The sequence below is a fragment of the Geotrypetes seraphini genome, chromosome 2 (assembly GCF_902459505.1).
Source record: "Geotrypetes seraphini chromosome 2, aGeoSer1.1, whole genome shotgun sequence".
Taxonomy (NCBI): Eukaryota; Metazoa; Chordata; class Amphibia; order Gymnophiona; family Dermophiidae; genus Geotrypetes; species Geotrypetes seraphini.
In genome coordinates this window covers 150,451,753-150,470,207 of record NC_047085.1, presented here as the reverse complement: position 1 = coordinate 150,470,207, position 18,455 = coordinate 150,451,753, and the positions used below count along the sequence as shown (strand labels likewise).

Genomic DNA, 18,455 nt, shown 5'->3' with positions numbered 1-18,455 from the left:
CTGCTGATGGCACATTTCTTCTCTCTCTCCTTCCCACCCACTGATCCCCCCAGCCCCCCTCCAAAGAGAGCCCCCCCCTCCCACCGAGGTCAATACCCCATACAATGCCTGACACACTTCCACACCCCTGACATCCCCCTAGCCCCCCCTCCTGACACCCCATACACCCCCCAACACCCCTCTACACACACACACCCTGTTCCTTTGGATGCAACATTGGCAGGAGGCATGCCCACTCCCTCCTCCTCAAAATGGGCCACCTCTTCAAAGTGGTGGCCTTTCCTCCCAATGCATCTTGGGAGCACCGGAAGGGGCATAAGGCCCTAAGCCAATCAAAGCCTTACTCCCCTCCCTGCACTGGGATCTAAACAAACAATTATTTATGCTAATTGGAATCAATTAAAATGTACATGCATATTTTTAGGTACAGTATCTACATGTAAATTTTACATATGGTTCAAAAAAGTGGGTGTAGCCATGGGAAGGTCATGGGTGATCCTTAATTTTACACATGTGGTTATAGAATAAGTGGGGATCTATGCTTACTTTAGGTGCAAGGATTTACACCACATTTCTGATGGTATAAATGACTGTGCCAAGTTAGGTGTAGGAGGGCATTGCTACCTCTTTCTTTTTCTGCACAGTTCTGCTGGAAGCAGTCAGCATATACTGCAGGGATGTACAGAGACAAAAATATGTTTGGATCATTTTTGGAAACTGGCTTTTTATACTAAATTTTATGTTTTATTTTCACACATTAGAACTTTTAATGGATGGATATTGATTGTATGTACATTAATTCATAGGTTAATGTATATTCAAATAATATTATGAACACTACATTTTTAAAAGTGGTTTAATGAACTGCATGCATGCTAAAACAAAAATGCATATCCCTAGTAAGCAGGTGATCATGGAAGACCCAGAGAAATGCAGGTACGTACACTGAAAATATGTTTGATTGGTCCATATATCTCATGACATCTTTCATCATGAACCACTGGAAAATCACTATTTCAAACTAGCAGTCATACATATGTACACACACCACAAATTCAGGACTGAAGATCAAGTATGAAGTAATTTGAGATCACATATATTGTCTTTCTAAAATACTGACATCCCAACATTGAACTCAAGTTGAGGGGAGTGTGTGGCGCAGTGGCTAAAGCTATAGCCTCAGCACCCTGCGGTTGTGAGTTCAAACTCTTTAATCTCTCCATTGCCCTAGGTACATTAGATAGATTGTGAGCCCACCAGGACAGACAGGGAAAAATGCTTGAGTACCGTATATACTCGAGTATAAGTTGATCTGAATATAAGTCAAGACTCCCATTTTCCCCCCCAAAAGAAGGAAAAATGGTTGGCTCGAATATAAGACGGGGGCTTAATATTCAAGTGCCATGCCCTGCCAGGATCTGCACCCAGTGTCCCCTCCCTCACACCCTCCCCTGCCAGGTTCTCCACTCAGTCCCTCTCACTGCCAAGTTCTGTACCCAGCCCCCTTCCCTCCCTGCCCTGCAAGGCTCTGCACTCAGTCCCATTCCCTACCAGGCTCTGAACCAAGCCCCCTTCCCTGCCAGGCTCTGAACACTGTCCCTCCTCTCTACCAGGCTCTATATCCTGTCCCCTGTCCCACCTTCCTTCCCTGTACTCTCTTCCCACTATAAAGAGCCAACATCATCAGTGATGTCACAATGGCTTGATTGTCCCGTACTCCCCTGTGCCCTCCAACTCAGCCAGCAGATTAACCCTTCCCCTTAATTTAAACCACCTAGTGGTAGGCCGGGACAGGAGTGATCCCTCCCATCTACTGTACCGGTCAACACTAACAATTATCACCCTCCCTCCCTCGCGTACCTTTTCCCTGGTGGTCCAGTGTGTATCTCACGTTGAACACCTCCTGTCGATTTCAAAGGAAATTGCCAGCAGCGCACCCGGGTCAGCGCGCAGGAGCGAGCTTTATGTGCTCCCGGCCGTCCCTGCACCGCTCCTTGATAGGCTGCCGTGAGAGCCGCAAGTCCCATGAGAACTCGCGGCAGCCTATCAAGGAGTGGTGCAGGGCCGGCCAGGAGCACGAAAATCTCACTCCTGCGTGCCGGCCTGGGTGCGCTGCTGGCTACTACCTTTGAAATTGGCAGGAGGGGTTCAATGTGTGATACATGCTGGATCACCAGGGAAAAGGTACGCGAAGGAGGGTTGGTGGTAATTGTTAGTGTTGGCTAGGAAAGGAGACAGGAGGGATCCCTCCTGTCTAGGCCTAATGGCAGGCCTGCAGGAAGTCCAGGAGGATGTTGGGTGGTCACTGGGGGATGACCCGAATATAGGACAAGACCCCCATTTTTGGGGCCATTTTTTTTGGCCAATAATTCTCATTCTATATTTGAGTATATACGGTACCTGAATAAATTTAAGTAAACTGTTCTGAGCTTCCCTGGCAGAATAGTATAGAAAATTGAACAAATAAATCTTCATCTGCACTGAAAAAGATCAAGGTTACCCTCTTAAGAGAGATGATGAGACTGTCAAGTAAAGGTAATATTGGAGCTAGGGTTGGCATCATACGCAGCTGGAAGTTACTGTAATCACTGCTGAGAAATGTGGACAAGTTTCTGCATGAAAAACCTAAGCCAGTGTTTAAAAATATAAAATAAGCTGTTGAATTTATTGTTAGGGTGTTGCCTAAGAGTAGGAAAAGTAGATGTGACCAGCTAGCTTTCCTATTTCTCTTCGCAAGAAATAATGACATCTGTGTGACTATTGTAGCCCTGCAACCTGAATATTTACCAGTTTGAAACAGAGATTGGTGTATTTAGACCCGAGAGCTGCCTGAGGTGAATACAATGCTGTACCAAAACAAACGCTACCAGCAGATACTCTTCCGTTATATAATTTTTGCAGCATGCACTGAATATTACGTTATAAAAGTCTTCAGAGAAAATGGTAATTGTGTGAGACCATAATGTGGATTAATGCCGCGGCCAAGCTCATCTTCGCTAAAAGTAAATTTGACCATGTCTCCCCGCTCCTGGCCAAGCTCCACTGGCTTCCGATAATCGCCAGGGTCCACTATAAATGCGCCTGTTTAACTTTCAAAATCCTATATGGTATCCTCCCCTCCCTTTATCCCTCTTTCTTGGAATTCCTCAAACCCTAATACCACCAGATCCTCCTACAAATTAAAACTATCCTTCCCCTCGCTAAAAGGCATTTTCCATACAGGAAAGCTAGGGACCTCCCTCCACTTCAAAATCACTGAGCTCTGGAACAACCTTACCTCCCCTCTTCGGAACTTGAGCTCTCTCCAAGTTTTCCACAAACATCTGAAAACCTGGCTTTTCTCAAAAAATGTAAGTCTCCCTCCAATTTAGGAATCAAGGAAACTCTTATATCTTGGCATCCCAAGTCCTCTAAATTTTCTTCACACTTCTACCTCTAACCCTCTGTTGTAGTTCCTTCCTATTTCTCCTACTGTAAACTGCGTCGAGCTCTACGAACGTGGAGATGATGCGGTATACAAACCTAAGGATTAGATTAGATTAGTCAATGTCTCATATTCTCAATCATTGCACCTCTTATCCATGAAACTATTCAAAAATGGGAAAAAAAAAACCCTGTTAAGAAAGAGTGAAGCAGAGATTGTTCCAACCTTTTGATTGTAAGGAGACACGTTTCTTTGACAGGTTCTCTGAAGCAGCACTCCTTGCGAAATGCATCAGAACCCTGACAGGAATGTTAAATCCCTTCATGAGATAAGTGAAAACCACATTTTTTGCATTTTTGAATAGTTGCATAGATAAGAAAGTATTAAAGGTTACAATGATTGAGAATATGAGACATTGACTAGTGGGCTTGATCCACGTTATGGTCTCACACAATTACCATTTTCTCTGAAGACTTTTATAACGTAATATTCAGTGCATGCTGCAAAAATTATATAAAGGAAGAATATCAGCTGGTAGCGTTTGTTTGGGTACAGCACTGGCTTTTGCTCTAGCAGTAACTATATAAATAAATTCCCACGATTAATTTGAGGTGAATGCAAAGCATGTATGTAGTCAGGTGAATGAAGGTTTGGAGACATTCCAATGACGTTAGTAGAGTATGTACAGTGCCTCCCATTCCATCTCTTTTTTCGGGTTATGACAAATATTTTCTTGTCAAATGTCTGCTTTTATAATAAAGTAATCTAAATTAACCAATGAGTTAGCATAGGGGGTATTCTCCCAAGCAAATGATTATCACTCTATGCTTGGCGTACAAATGGTTTCACTTCACCAAGGGGTCCTTTTATTAAGGTGCACTAACCGATTTAGTGCACACTAAAGATTATCGCAAAGGTGCCTAAAGAATATAATCTTTAGCGTGCGCTAAATCGGTTACCGTGCCTTAATAAAAAGTCCCCCAAATGAGGTTAGTACTTCTTTGTGCTTCAAGACTATTTTTTTTTACATAGAAAATTATTAGAATGAATATGAAAACTTTATTGTGGGTTTATCCTGCCATTGTTTTTATAGACATAGAGACAACCAAGTGAATCAGATTGCCTACAGCAGGGGTAGGGAACTCCGGTCCTCGAGAGCCGTATTCCAGTCGGGTTTTCAGGATTTCCCCAATGAATATACATGAGATCTATGTGCATGCACTGCTTTCAATGCATATTCATTGAGGAAATCCTGAAAACTTGACTGGAATACGTCTCTTGAGGACTGGAGCTCCCTACCCCTGGCCTACAGGATTTAGTGTAACCATACAGATATGTGTATTTGAAATGCAGTGTTATTCAAAGTACTTGGTCAAAGTACTGAAGTAAAAGTAAAAATACATCTATACATTAATACTTAAGTAAAAGTACAGTGAAAAATGCATTTTAAAAGTTTAAAAGCGGGGAGGTGGGGTGGAGGGGACATGGGGAGGAAGAGAGTTGCGAGGGTAAAGGCGGAGGGCACAGCAGAGGCACCGGGAGCGGGAAAACGGCCCGAGACCCAAGGGAAGCTGGCCCAGGTAAAGGCAGAGGTGGAGGACAAACACCGGGACCTACAGTGCTTATACGCAAATGCAAGAAGCCTCATGGCTAAGATGGGTGAACTGGAAGTCATGGCCAAGGGGGAGGACCTGGATATAATAGGAATTACAGAAACCTAGTGGACAGAGGAAAATCAATGGGATGTGGCGCTGCCAGGGTACAAGCTCTACAGGAAGGATAGGACCCACAAGAAGGGGGGAGGCATAGCGCTGTATATAAAGGACTATATCTACTCGATTGGGATCGATACGGCAACAAAGGCAGAGGAGCTGGAATCGCTATGGGTCAAATTGCCAGGAAAGAAGAGTGCAGACATAAAGCTGGGGCTGTATTATCGCCCGCCTGGTGCGTCAGAAACAATAGGACACGACTTGGAAGCAGAACTGAGACAGGAATGCAGGACTGGAAGTGTAACAGTGATGGGGGACTTCAACTACCCAGGGATAGACTGGAGTACGGGACACTCCAACTCCACGAGGGAAGCAAGATTCGTAGAAGCTGTGAGGGACTGCTTCATGGAGCAACTAGTCAAGGAACCGACGCGAGGGGGTGCTACTTTTGACCTCATCCTTAACGGATTAGGGGGGCCTGCAGGAGGGGTAGAAGTAGGAGGAACACTAGGCAACAGTGATCACAACATGATCAGATTCACATTAGAAAGGGGGTCACCCATAGTGGGAGGACCGCAACGACTGCGCTCAACTTCAGGAAAGGGAACTATGTTGCTATGAGGAAAATGGTGGGGAGGAAGCTCAGGAACGGCTTTAGGATGGAGACTGTAGGGAGCGCCTGGACCCTTCTCAGGGACACACTGCAGGAAGCGCAAAAACTGTACATCCCCAGTTTCAGGAAAGGCCGCAAGAACAAGCGGTCAAAAGACACGGTTTGGATGACACCTGAAGTAAAGAGGGCAATCAGTGACAAGAAAGTTTCCTTCCAGAAATGGAAGAGGGATCCAATGGAGGAAAATCACCAGGAGCACAGGAAATGCCAAAAGGAATGCCACCGAGAGGTTAGAAAAGCAAAAGGGAAATACGAGGAGGGGCTGGCCAGGGAGGCGAAAAACTTCAAGGCATTCTTCAGTTACGTAAAGGGGAAGCAACCAGTGAGAGAGGAGGTGGGGCCATTGGACGATGGGGATAGGAAGGGAGTGATTAAGGAGGATAAAGAGGTAGCTGAGAGGTTGAACACGTTCTTCTCGTCAGTCTTCACGAGCGAGGACACGTCCAATATACCACACTCAGAGGAGCTCATGAGTGGGGAGCAGGCCAAAAGATTGGGGCATATAGAGGTAAGTCGGGAGGATGTCCTCAAGCAGATTGACAGACTGAAAAGCGGCAAATCACCGGGACCGGACGGGATCCACCCAAGGGTTCTAAAGGAACTAAGTCAGGAAATAGCGGGCGCAATCCAGCATGTTTGCAACCTATCCTTGAAAACTGGAGAGGTACCAGAGGACTGGAAACTGGCGAATGTCACACCTATCTTTAAGAAGGGTTCGAGAGGTGACCCCGGGAACTACAGGCCGGTGAGCCTGACTTCAGTTATAGGGAAGATGGTGGAAGCAATGATCAAGGACAGCATTTGCGAGCACATCGAGAAAAATGGCCTACTGCAGACAAGCCAGCACGGATTCTGTAAGGGAAGGTCATGCCTGACAAACCTTCTGTACTTCTTTGAGGGAATAAGCAGTCAGGTGGACAAAGGGGAACCCATAGACATCATTTACCTCGATTTTCAAAAGGCCTTTGACAAGGTGTCACATGAAAGGCTGCTTAGGAAGCTGTGGAACCACGGGGTGGGCGGGGATGTACACAGATGGATCAAGCACTGGCTGTCAGGTAGACTACAGAGGGTCGGAGTAAAGGGCCAATATTCTGACTAGTGTGGAGTCACGAGCGGTGTGCCGCAGAGATCGGTGCTGGGGCCGCTACTCTTCAACATATTTATCAATGACCTGGAAACGGAGGCAAAGTGTGAGGTTATAAAATTTGCAGACGATACCAAACTCTGCGCCAGAGTTAGGACCAGGGAGGAGTGTGAGGAACTGCAAAGGGACCTCGATAAGCTGGAGGACTGGGCAAACAAATGGCAGATGCGCTTTAACGTAGATAAATGCAAGGTCATGCACATAGGGAAAAAGAACCCGTTGTTCGAGTATAAAATGGAGGGGAGATTGCTGGAAGACACCGGACTTGAGAGAGACTTGGGGGTGCTAGTGGATCCATCCATGAAACCATCCGCACAGTGTGCAGCAGCCTCGAAGAAAGCCAACAGGATGCTGGGCATCATCAAGAGCAGCATATCAACCAGGACGCGGGAAGTCATCATGCCGCTGTATCGAGCGATGGTACTCCCACATCTGGATACTGCGTTCAATATTGGTCGCCACACTTCAAGAAGGACATGGCAGTTCTTGAGAGTTCAAAGGAGGGCAACGAAACTGGTAAGAGGGCTGGAAAACTGCCCATATGCCAAGAGGCTGGATAAACTGGGGCTCTTCTCTCTGGAAAAGAGGAGGCTCAGGGGGGATATGATAGAGACCTTCAAAATACTTAGGGGCATAGAGAGGGTGGACAGGGACAGGTTCTTCAGACTAAAAGGGACGACAGGTACGAGGGGGCACTCAGAGAAACTGAAGGGAGATAGGTTCAAATCAAATGCAAGGAAGTTTTTCTTCACCCAAAGGGTCGTGGACAAATGGAATGCGCTCCCGGAGGAAGTGATCCGGCAGAGTACAGTACAGGGATTCAAACAGGGATTGGACAGATTCCTGAGGGAAAAGGGGATCGTGGGGTACTGAGGGAGGTGCTGGGGTGTTGCATAAGTATAGACAGATCACCAGGTCGTGCAGGTGCAAGGCCAGAGGGTTAGGACATTGATGGGAAGATAGGACTTCGATGAGAAACCTAGGGGGCAAGGGGGCCCCTTCTGGTGATTAAGGCAGGTCAAGACCTGTTGGGCCGCCGCGGGGGCGGACTGCTGGGCGGGATGGACCTCTGGTCTGACCCGGCAGAGGCACTGCTTATGTTCTTATGTTCTTAATATATTACTTTTGAATAAAAAGTAAAAGTGCCAGAACGATGAATGCAACTATTAACATTTTTATTCCAATAACTTTGTTGCTCTGCAGTTCAATCCACATTGCTTTAAGTAAAACTAATTTTTTTGCAAATGACTGTCACTCGGTGGCGTGATAAAGGAAGGGCAGTCCACCCCAGGCACTGTCTTGGTGAGGGCACAGGCACCTGTCCTCCTCTCCACCCTGCCCCCCCCCCCTCACTGTCACGTTGTAATGCTCCTGGCGTAAGCAGCAACCCCCAAGTTGCTGTCGCGCCAGGGTTGGGTCTTCCTATGATGTCACTTCCTGGATCTGCACCTTGGAAGTGACACCAGGGGAAGAGCCAATGTGGGCACGACAGTAGCTTGGGGTTGCTGCTCGCGCCAGGAACGTTACAGAGGTACAGGGAAAAGGAAGTGAGCTCGTGAGCAGCAGGAGGGGGAGGGGAAGGAGCGTGTGGAGGTAAGGGGAGGAGAAGAGGGCAGGGAAGGGGTGCCACTGGCCTGGGCACCTCTCACCCTCGTTATGCCACTGCTGTCACTTATGGCTATAAAGATGTTCAAATGCACTGGCACAAAGTGGATTATTCAGTTTGATTTAAATAAATCCCTTCAAATTAAGCTACCGTATTACTGAAGACTTCTGACTTGGTCTGCAGGTATTGATCAAGTGAATGTCTGAAACACTTGATTTTAATATAGCAAAGAGGGTGACGGGACAAAAGTGCACGAGACAATCGAGCGCCGACAATACAGAGCAGACAATCATGCGCAGGACATCAGCGCTGATGTCCTGCGCGCAATTGTCTGCTCTGTATCGTCGGCGCTTGATTGTCCTGCGCGTTTTTGACTATGAACCAGCAAAGAGTACTTTATCATCATTCCTTTGATTAGTAGTGCTAATTCATCACTTGTATCTTCATCCTCATCATCCTCATGCTATCCAATCACACAGAAAGCTTTCATAAAGTTGGAATCATTGTCTGTTTTAACAATGTTTTGTCTGATGGCAAACTCTCTGAATATCTTCAAGAACCAATGCAAGAACATCAAATGCGTGGGAATCCTTCAATCTTAAGAACAGACAAGCAGGCATTTTTTTTTCTAAAGACTCTACCAATCCAGTGGACAGTCACCCCAGTGTAATATTTTCCTTGCTGTAGCAGAGACATATGTCTGTTCACCAAGAATTGCTCAAACTATATGTAAGAACGCATTGAGAATACTGTTATGATAGCATAGGACCATTCATACCACATTAACACAGAACACTCATTAACATCACACCATCAATATGAGAAATTATAAAACAACGGAGAAAAATAAACCTCAAGTGTGAGAGGCCGGGACTACACAAGTACCCGAGTCTACTCACATCATCACTGGTTTATAAAAAAAACTCCGTGTACATTTAAATCAATACTTTTTCATTCACACTCAATGACTTCTTAAGAGTTTTCAAAGAATTTTTTCAAAAGTGTTTCAGAGTAATATATAAAGACATATTCATGGCATGAACCAGATCCCAAACTAATCATAAACAGCACGAGGGCTACAGCTCAACTAAACAGGTGTGTGCAATTGTTGAGGCATGGAAATTTGGAGCACAAGAATGAGAACAAGCAACCACTCATCTGAAAAAACGGAGTGTCCCAAACGATTCTCAGTCCTTTATCCCGACAGAAAAGTCCTTCTGTTTCGCCTAAAAGGCTACTTCAGGGGAGAAATCCAATGTCCAAAAAATCTCCTGCTTCTTCCAACGCCACAGATGTGCAGCTGGCTCCTCTCAAGATAGTACTGGCTTCTCACCAACAATTGCTACCAGCTTCATCTCTACTTCAAAGTGACCCAACTTAGCACTGTTGTGTTTAGCTGGAGACCAGTAACCAGTTCAACAAACGTAGGCAACTCCACTGTTCTTATAAGCTATAGTCACTGAACAGCACATGCGCATCTATTGTTTGCGTGCCAAGGTCTGTAATAGCAAAACATGTTCCCAGTTTTGCTGTTTCATTTGGTTTACTGAGGAATCATCATTTACATCTCGCTTCTGCTTTTACTTTTAATGTAATGTAATGTAATGTAATTTATTTCTTATATACCGCTACATCCGTTAGGTTCTAAGCGGTTTGAAGAAAATATACATTAAGATTATAAATGAGAAGTAAGAAGGTACTTAAAAAATTCCCTTACTGTCCCGAAGGCTCACAATCTAACTAAAGTACCTGGAAATTAATAAAGAAGAGAAAATAAAGATGGTTGAAAAAAGAAAAATTCTATGTGAATTTATAGGATGGAAATTAAACTGACAGTGAAGAACTGTATGAAAAATACATATGGAATGCAGTTAGAGAGGGTAGGTTACAATCTATTTATGGTATTTGTTTAATTGGAAGGTGTTAAGGTGGGTAATTTGGGGGAAGGTTATCTGAAGGTAGGTGAATCTTCTGGAGGTAAAAGAGGAGGGGTTAAGATATTTGGATGAATTTTTTGAAAAGCAGGGTTTTGATTTCTTTTCTGAATGTTTTGAAGTTTTAACTGCAAGCATCAGATGTAACCAGGTAAAAATAATGAAAATTGGCAAAATTATTATTTCAGTAAAAGTAACAAATGTTATCTTCTACTTTTTTACAAGTAAAAGTAACAAAACTTCTACTTAAGTACCGTAATTAGTTATATTTACTTAGGGGTTCTTTTATTAAGGCGCGCTAACTGATTTAGTGCACATTAACCGATTTAGTGCATGCTAACCGATTTAGCATGTACTAAAGAGTAACACATGCTAAATGCTGTGGCATCCATTATATTCTATGGGCGCCTTAACATTTAGCACGTGCTAAATCGGTTAGCGTGCTTTAATAAAAGGACCCCTTAGTTATTATACAACACAAAATTTGTGTCTTACGGCAATTGCCCTGTCTGGTTTCCTGTTCTGGATAAACAATTTAGCTTATTGCAAATATGTGATCTCAGGAGGGATAAACTGAAGGGTTGTAATTTAATCTAACCCACCGCTCTGCAGCCACAAAGAGGAATGCACATCATCAGCCTACATATTCTCGACCCTTAGGAACTTAAGCACTTTTGCAAATTCCTATACAAAACGCTGTCAGATAAATCACTTCAGGCACTCAGGGGTTAAAACATAGCTTTTTTTTATAATGCATTATTTTAATTAGGCAGAAAATATAGATCGGACATTCTGCAACATGGTGCTAGGAATGAACGAGAATACAAATAGCCCAGTGCAATAACAAAACACAATTTAGACATGCACATCAGACTCTGGAACTGTCCTGCAATCATTCCACTAACAGCAATAAAAAGACCAAAACACCTCCATCTCAAATTCAGCCGACTCCATTTTAGTAGGTCTCAGAAATTCACCCTCTTAGCAAAAGAAAATAATAATAATTAAAGGGTTATTTCTACCTGCACAGCCCCAATTTAGACAGAGAGCCAGATTCTGCAAAAGGCACCTACATCAATGGCTGCCTACAAAAATGCCGCCAATTGCATATCAGTTACACTATGGCGCCATTAGACATAGGTGCCGGTTTGAAAGCCCACATTCCCAGCACCTATGTTTGATGAGAATCAAATCTACAGAAGTGCCTAGCAGCACCTAAGGTCATTTCCAGCATAAACCACATCTGCTTTGACCTTAGCCGCCATTAGATACCTCTGTAGACATGATTATGGTGTTCTTTTTTGTAGGCGCCTATGGTGGTGTAGTGAGGGAGGTGAGGTGGTGGTGCCTGGGGTTGCCGAGCTGTGCACTCCCCACTATTACCCGCCACACTACATGCCTCCTGTGTATCTCTTGAAATATTCACTGGTGCAAGCACCATCTTTCACCTGCTGCTTGTTACGGCCTCAGTTCCCTTCTGACATCACGTCCTGGTCCCGCGACTAGGAAGTAACAGGAGCCGAGGCCGGCACGAGCAGCATTTCTGGCAAACACAAAGATGTGTGTGGGGGGTGGGGGTGGGACGGAGAGGAGGAGAGGCACTGGCACCCCCACTAAGACAAGGTAGGTACTCTTACTACGCCACTGGGTGCCTACATTTTTTGAAAATGAAATTTTAATTGGTTTTAAACGATGCGGTCAATTATCACGCCAATTAACACCAATTAAATGATTAAGATAGGCGGTGGTAGGAAATCTACCACTGTCTAACTTACGGCGCCATTTAGAGAATTTGGGCCAGAATGTAGAAAATGAAATTGAAAGACATTCAGGAAGTATTTCATGAAAGAATCTGCCAACATAGAATCTTTTTAAAAATGCATGCAGAAATGCACATGTATGCAGTTGTTACGTGTGGCAGCATCAACCATTTTACTTATGCCATCATCTAAAATATCAAAGAGGTGACTAGGCATCATACACATCTAACCCCCTCTTTTACTAAGGTGTGCTAACCGATTAGCGCGTGCTAAACTAACGCATCCATAGACTAACATGCACGTGTTAGCATTTGCTAATTCAATTATCACACGCTAATCGGTTAGCTCACCTTAGTAAAAGAGGGCCTAAGTATTGGCACTTACATCTGTAAGTTAGTACTTTAGAAACTAGATATATACATGCCCCACATGGAACTTTTTGAAATCTATACATTTTCATGTTTTCCCAATTAAGTATAGAGACTACAATTATTCAGCGGAATCAGTGTTAAGAACAACAAAACAAAAAAAAAAATCACTAGGATTAAGGGCAACATCTTCCTTATTCCCTCCTGAAGAGTGCTGCCCAAAATGAACACTTCTACAAAACCTACAATTCCTGTTCATCATGGTGACAATAGACATACATTCCCATTCAGAAATGTGGAATATATGTGTAGTTTTTTTGATCCCACCCTGGTCCCTCCCAAACCCTGTTCCCTTATCATATGCACATATTACAGATTTATATATGGAAATCCTTGCTTTCTGACACTAATGGTTGCCTACCTATATAAATCTGTTTTTATCTTTTTTTCTGTTTTATTTGTAGTAATGCACCACTGAACTACTGTAAAGTTAATATACTAAGTCAGCATAATGACTGAATTCCAAATGATTAAAAAGCCCGATTCAAGAACATCAGACATCCTGGTAAAAGAGGAAAACTCAGAATGGCACTGATTTTAGATGAATCAGTTTCAAGTAATTATTCTATGAATCAGGTATAGAGGGAGAAGATCCTCAAACATCAGGAAATGCAGTCAGAGACAAAGAAAATGTGTCAGGAAGAGGCAGAAATGTTTCCCACTGCATTGGGCATCACAGGCCTGATTAAACAGAATTTTGAAGCCAGTGGCATAGTAAGGAGAAGGGTCCGGGCCATCCCGGGTGCCATCTATGTAAGGGGGTACCAGCACCTCCACCTCTCCTCCTCCCCCTTAAAAGTTTGCTGGTGCAAGCAGCATCTTCCACTTGCTGCTTTCATCAGCTTCAGCTCCCTTCTGATGTCACTTCCTGGTTGTGGGACCAGGACATGACAACAGAAGGGTGATGAGGCCAGCATGAGCAACAGGTGGAAGATGCTGCTTGTGCCGGCGAACATTTCAAGAGGAATGTGGGGATGGAGGGGTGCTCAAGCCATAAGGAAGAGTGGCGGACATGTGGCACAGCAGGGAAGAGTGGGGGGAGGGGGCACATGGCAGGGAAGAGTGGGGGCATATGGCATGGTTGCCAGGTGCCAATGCCCCAAATGCCAATCTCCCTCGCTATGCCACTGTTTCAAGCATCACAAAAAATATATCCAACAGAGTCTGCAATAAACAAAAAGCAAGCAAAAACCAAAACCAAAACTGCAGACCATGTACAAGATGCAGGCACTGTTTATTACAATATTAATGCAGTATGGTAAATATACCACCTTAATACCAACCAAGGGACCCAACACGGTCCGTGTTTCGGACAACATCTTCCTCAGGGGTCCGTGGTGGATAAGATATATATCAGACTGCAATAAGCAAATCAAACAAGTGCCATACCGCCTCCAAAGCTAAGTGCAGGACTACGTCGCTATCCACCATGGACCCCTGAGGAAGTTGTTGTCCGAAACATGGACCGTGTTGGGTCCCTTGGTTGGTATTAAGGTGGTATATTTACCATACTGCATTAATATTGTAATAAACAGTGCCTGCATCTTGTACATGGTCTACTGTTTCAAGCATACCTTGACTGGTTGCCTATACAGTACGTACCACATCTTATGAACTCCAGGAAAAAATCTCTCTTTGGCACAATGCAAGTAGTACATTGAGTCTTAGCAGTAAATTTGAGAGACTGAGATCATACTCCACATGCTCTGATTTAGGAGTGAGGTTCATCACTGTCATGGCATGCTCAAAAGCAATGGCATAGCCAAAATACTTATGTTACTCAGCCAGTAATGGATGTACACATCAGAGTAAGTAGCTTTATAAAAAAATACAGTGGAGTAAAAAGCCTCCAACTTACCAGGCGGCAATCTCATAAATTATGAGTATAATAAGCTGCCTTAAATGGTTCATAGTCTTAAGCGCGCGAGACAGATGCGCACCGACAAACGAGCGCCGACAGTTTAGCGCAGGGCTTCATCACGCCAAAGAAAAACCTTCTTTTAAAGGGCTCCGACGGGGTGCGTGGGGGGGAACCCCCCACTTTACTTAATAGTGATCGCACTGGCATTGGGGGGGTTGTAACCCCACATTATACTGTAAACTCAACTTTTTCCTCTATTTTTTAGGGAAAAAGTTAAGTTTTCAGTATAATGTGGGGGTTACACCCCCCCCCAACGCCAGCACGATCCCTATTAAGTAGAGTGGGGGGGGTTCCTCCCCCCCACACCCCCGTCAGAGCCCTTTAAAAGAAGGTTTTTCTTCAGCGCGATGAAGTCCTGCGCTGAATTGTCGGCGCTCGTTTGTCAGCGCGCGTCTGTCTCGTGTGCTTAAGACCCATCACCGCCTTAAATTCTATCATGGGCATAAAATAACTCCACTGGCTATGCAATTAGGACTGTTACTGGCATAGAATATTTTGTGTGATGCACAAACCATTTAGAGATGCTGCCTCACAGCAGCTTGTTATATTTCCAAGTCATCAAGTTTCTCTGTTTTATATTTTTGTTTTATTCATAATTGCATTTGATAAAGAGACCCAAGCAGGAGTAAATGTAATACAAGACCAGCAGGAGTTCTGGAGACAGTACTAATAGCCCCTGAAGTAGGGGCTTTCATTCATTGCACATAACAATATCTAGGGAACAATTCTACAACTAGGTGCTTGTAGATAGATACCCAGAGGGCACTTGGTAGGAGCCTTCTCTAGAAAGGAAAATAAGTACCTACAGTATTTACCTTTACAGAATATTAGCATAAGCAGTTATTGACACCAGGGCTGGAAATGGGGGGGTGGGGGGGAGGCAAACAGGACAGCTATCCTGGGTTCCACAGCTCCAGGGGGTCTCCTGTGGGTTAGGATGTTATTACCTTCTCCCCACCCTGTGCAAACCCCCCTCACCTTTTAAAATGCAAAGGGGTCAATTCTCTGGCACTGCTCACAGCATCCTCTGCTGCTGTCCACCCAATTGGAAACAGGAAATTGTTTCAAAGGGGGCGGACCATGGCAGAGGAAGCAATGAGCAGCACTAGGGAGTTTTAAAGGGTGGGAGGGGGAGCCAGAATGGGGTGGGGAGAAAGGAAGGACATCCTGGTCCAAGGGGGCCCCATGGAGCAACTGATTTTTAAAAGAAGGGAACGATGCTGAATAGGAGGGCATGGGATGGACCTGGGGTGACAGAAGGGAGGGAAGGAAGGAAAAGAAAGGGAGAGATGCTGAAGGGATGGCGTTTGGTGGGTGGGAAAATTGGGAGAAAGGCAGGGAAGAGAAGATTTGAGGGCCCCCTCCTTAATTTCTGCCCTGAGCCCTAGCATGTCTAACACCAGCTCTGATTAACACGCCTAACATATCAGTGAAATCAGTTAGCTTAGCAGGGTTTAAAAAAGGTTTAGATAGTTTCCTAAAAGAGAACTTCATAGGCCATTATTGAGATAGCTTGGGGAAATTCACTGCTTATTCCTAGGACAAGCAGCATAAATATTTGTTTTACTACTTGGGATCTAGCCAGGTACTTGGGACCTTGGTTGGTCACTCTTGGAAACAAGATATTGGGCTTGATGAACCTTCAGTCTATCCCAATATGGCAATTCTTTTTTTTTATTTCAATAATTTTATTGAATATTATAAATAATATACAAAAAGCAGTTCAAGTACATAAAGATTGAATAAAAAAAATAGTGATGTATAAACAAGAGAAACCATAATTGCATTCATTTGCATATAACAGACAATATGGCAATTCTAATGTTCTTATGTTGCTTGTACATATGTCAGCCATAGAGCTAGTGTAATTGGCAGGGACACGTAACTCAGTATTCTGTAAATTACACCTGTGAGTAGGAGTCCTGTGTCCCATTTAAGCTCTGCTCCTATAGATGCTATGTAATTTCAGCAGGTATTTACAGAATAGCACTTAGGTGCTGTACTAGATTTACTAAATGAAATGAATGAGACGATGAATATCTGTTAAAGTGAAGATGAAATATTCACTATGAAATATTGAGGTATATCAGAAGATATTTATCAACTTCTTTCATATATAAACAAATGAGGATACCTATACTGATGAATAAATGTAAAGAACCTCATTTAAATTGGATTTGAAAATCAAATTTGCCATTAAAATATATATACATGATTCTCAATGGCAACTATTAACACTAATGAGTACTAGATTTACATGCATAATGTGCAGGTAAATGTGAGCACATAATGTACATAAATAAACAGAGTGCCTCATTAGGGGATAATTTTATATGGCGGGTGCCAATTTTGAGGCACCAATAATGTTAGTAGATGACCAGAATACCTGCTTATATGAACTTACATGTTCACATACATGTGTAAATGCCAGACTTCTGGCTTTGTGCTGTTCTATGGAATGGTAGCTAAATATGATGGCATGTAACTTGAAGGGGGTGGAGCTGGAAGAGTGGGTAGAATCTGGCAAGATCATTACATTACATTACATTAGGGATTTCTATTCCGCCTGTGCCTTGCGGTTCTAGGCAGATTACAATATAGAAAATAACTGGGACATTCCAGTAAAGTTACATTTCAGGGTAAGAGTAAGTTACAGGAACAGTAATGAGTTATGATACTACAATTTCACAGAAGATAATACTTATTATAGAAGATGATACATATAACAGAAGATAATGCATAAGTTACACCTTTTTTTTTAGCATTTTGCCTAAGAAAGGAGCGCTACGGCTTTAAAATAGTGAACCCTTGAAAAAGCCAGTAAAGCCGACGAAATGGGTCCCATTGGGCCATTGAAGTCTGCATTTTTAAAGATATGTGATTTATGTCCTTTGCTTTGTTTGGGATAAGTAAACACTAGAAGTGGAAATGTATATAAAGAATTTTAAGAAGAATACAAAATAAAGAAGTCTCAGGCTAGCAAAGGAGTTTAGATTAAGGTGGGGGAGGATTAGAGGATCAATGAATGAAACTTGGAACCTGTAAACCTTGGTTAAAGGTTTATTTATCAAATTCACAAGTGGGTTTCTGAGATCCTTATTCTCCCTTTATCTACACTCCTTTTTTGTATAGTGAGATTTTTTTTGTGTACTGTTGGGCTGATGTAAATATCCACAGGATTCACTCATCTGTATTACTCAGGTACACCAGTTCAATTCCCTGTTACCCTCACCTTCATGCAAGGCTTTCCTTTGACTGATAGCATCCTGTTTCTTGCTTTTATTACTGCTTTGATTTGCAGTAAAAGGCAGTAAATAAAATCCCTACCAGTATTTTTCTCTTCATAAGACACACTTTTTTTCCAACCAAAATTGGGTGGAAATTTTGGTGCTTCTTATGAAGCGAAGGTAACTTTTTTAAAACACCCCCACCCACCCCGTTGTACCTTTTCAAAATGTCCCACTCGTTGGGGGTATGCGGGCTGACTGCCGTCCGCCTGCCTGCCACCACTGCTCCCTGCTGGCCACCATTGCGCTGCAACTCCAGGAAGGGAAGGGAAGGGCCAGTGGACTTTGTTCTTTGACCTCCCTCCCTCCCATGTCTCGAGTTCGTGCCTCCTCCCCTCACTGCCTTCCAAGCCTTTGTCCTTCCTGCCACGCTGGACACTGTCTTCCTCCCTTCCTGCCACGCTGAAGCCTGCCTACCCTTCGCTGATTCCTCCTCCTCTGGCCCGGGTCCGCCACCGCCGCTGCGCTGCAGCTAAAAGAAGGGAACTGCCAGCGTGCAGTGATTGCACGTCGTCAGCCCACAAGCCTTCTCCCGACATCAGAACTCATGTCAGTTCTGACAT

At 43.9% G+C, this 18,455-nt stretch overlaps 1 protein-coding gene across 5 annotated transcripts in view; it reads right to left on the bottom strand.

Moving 5' to 3' along the window:
* Positions 1-18,455, bottom strand: part of ARHGAP28 (Rho GTPase activating protein 28) — a 355,870-nt gene that overhangs the window by 236,327 nt on the left and 101,088 nt on the right. The window lies entirely within an intron of this gene.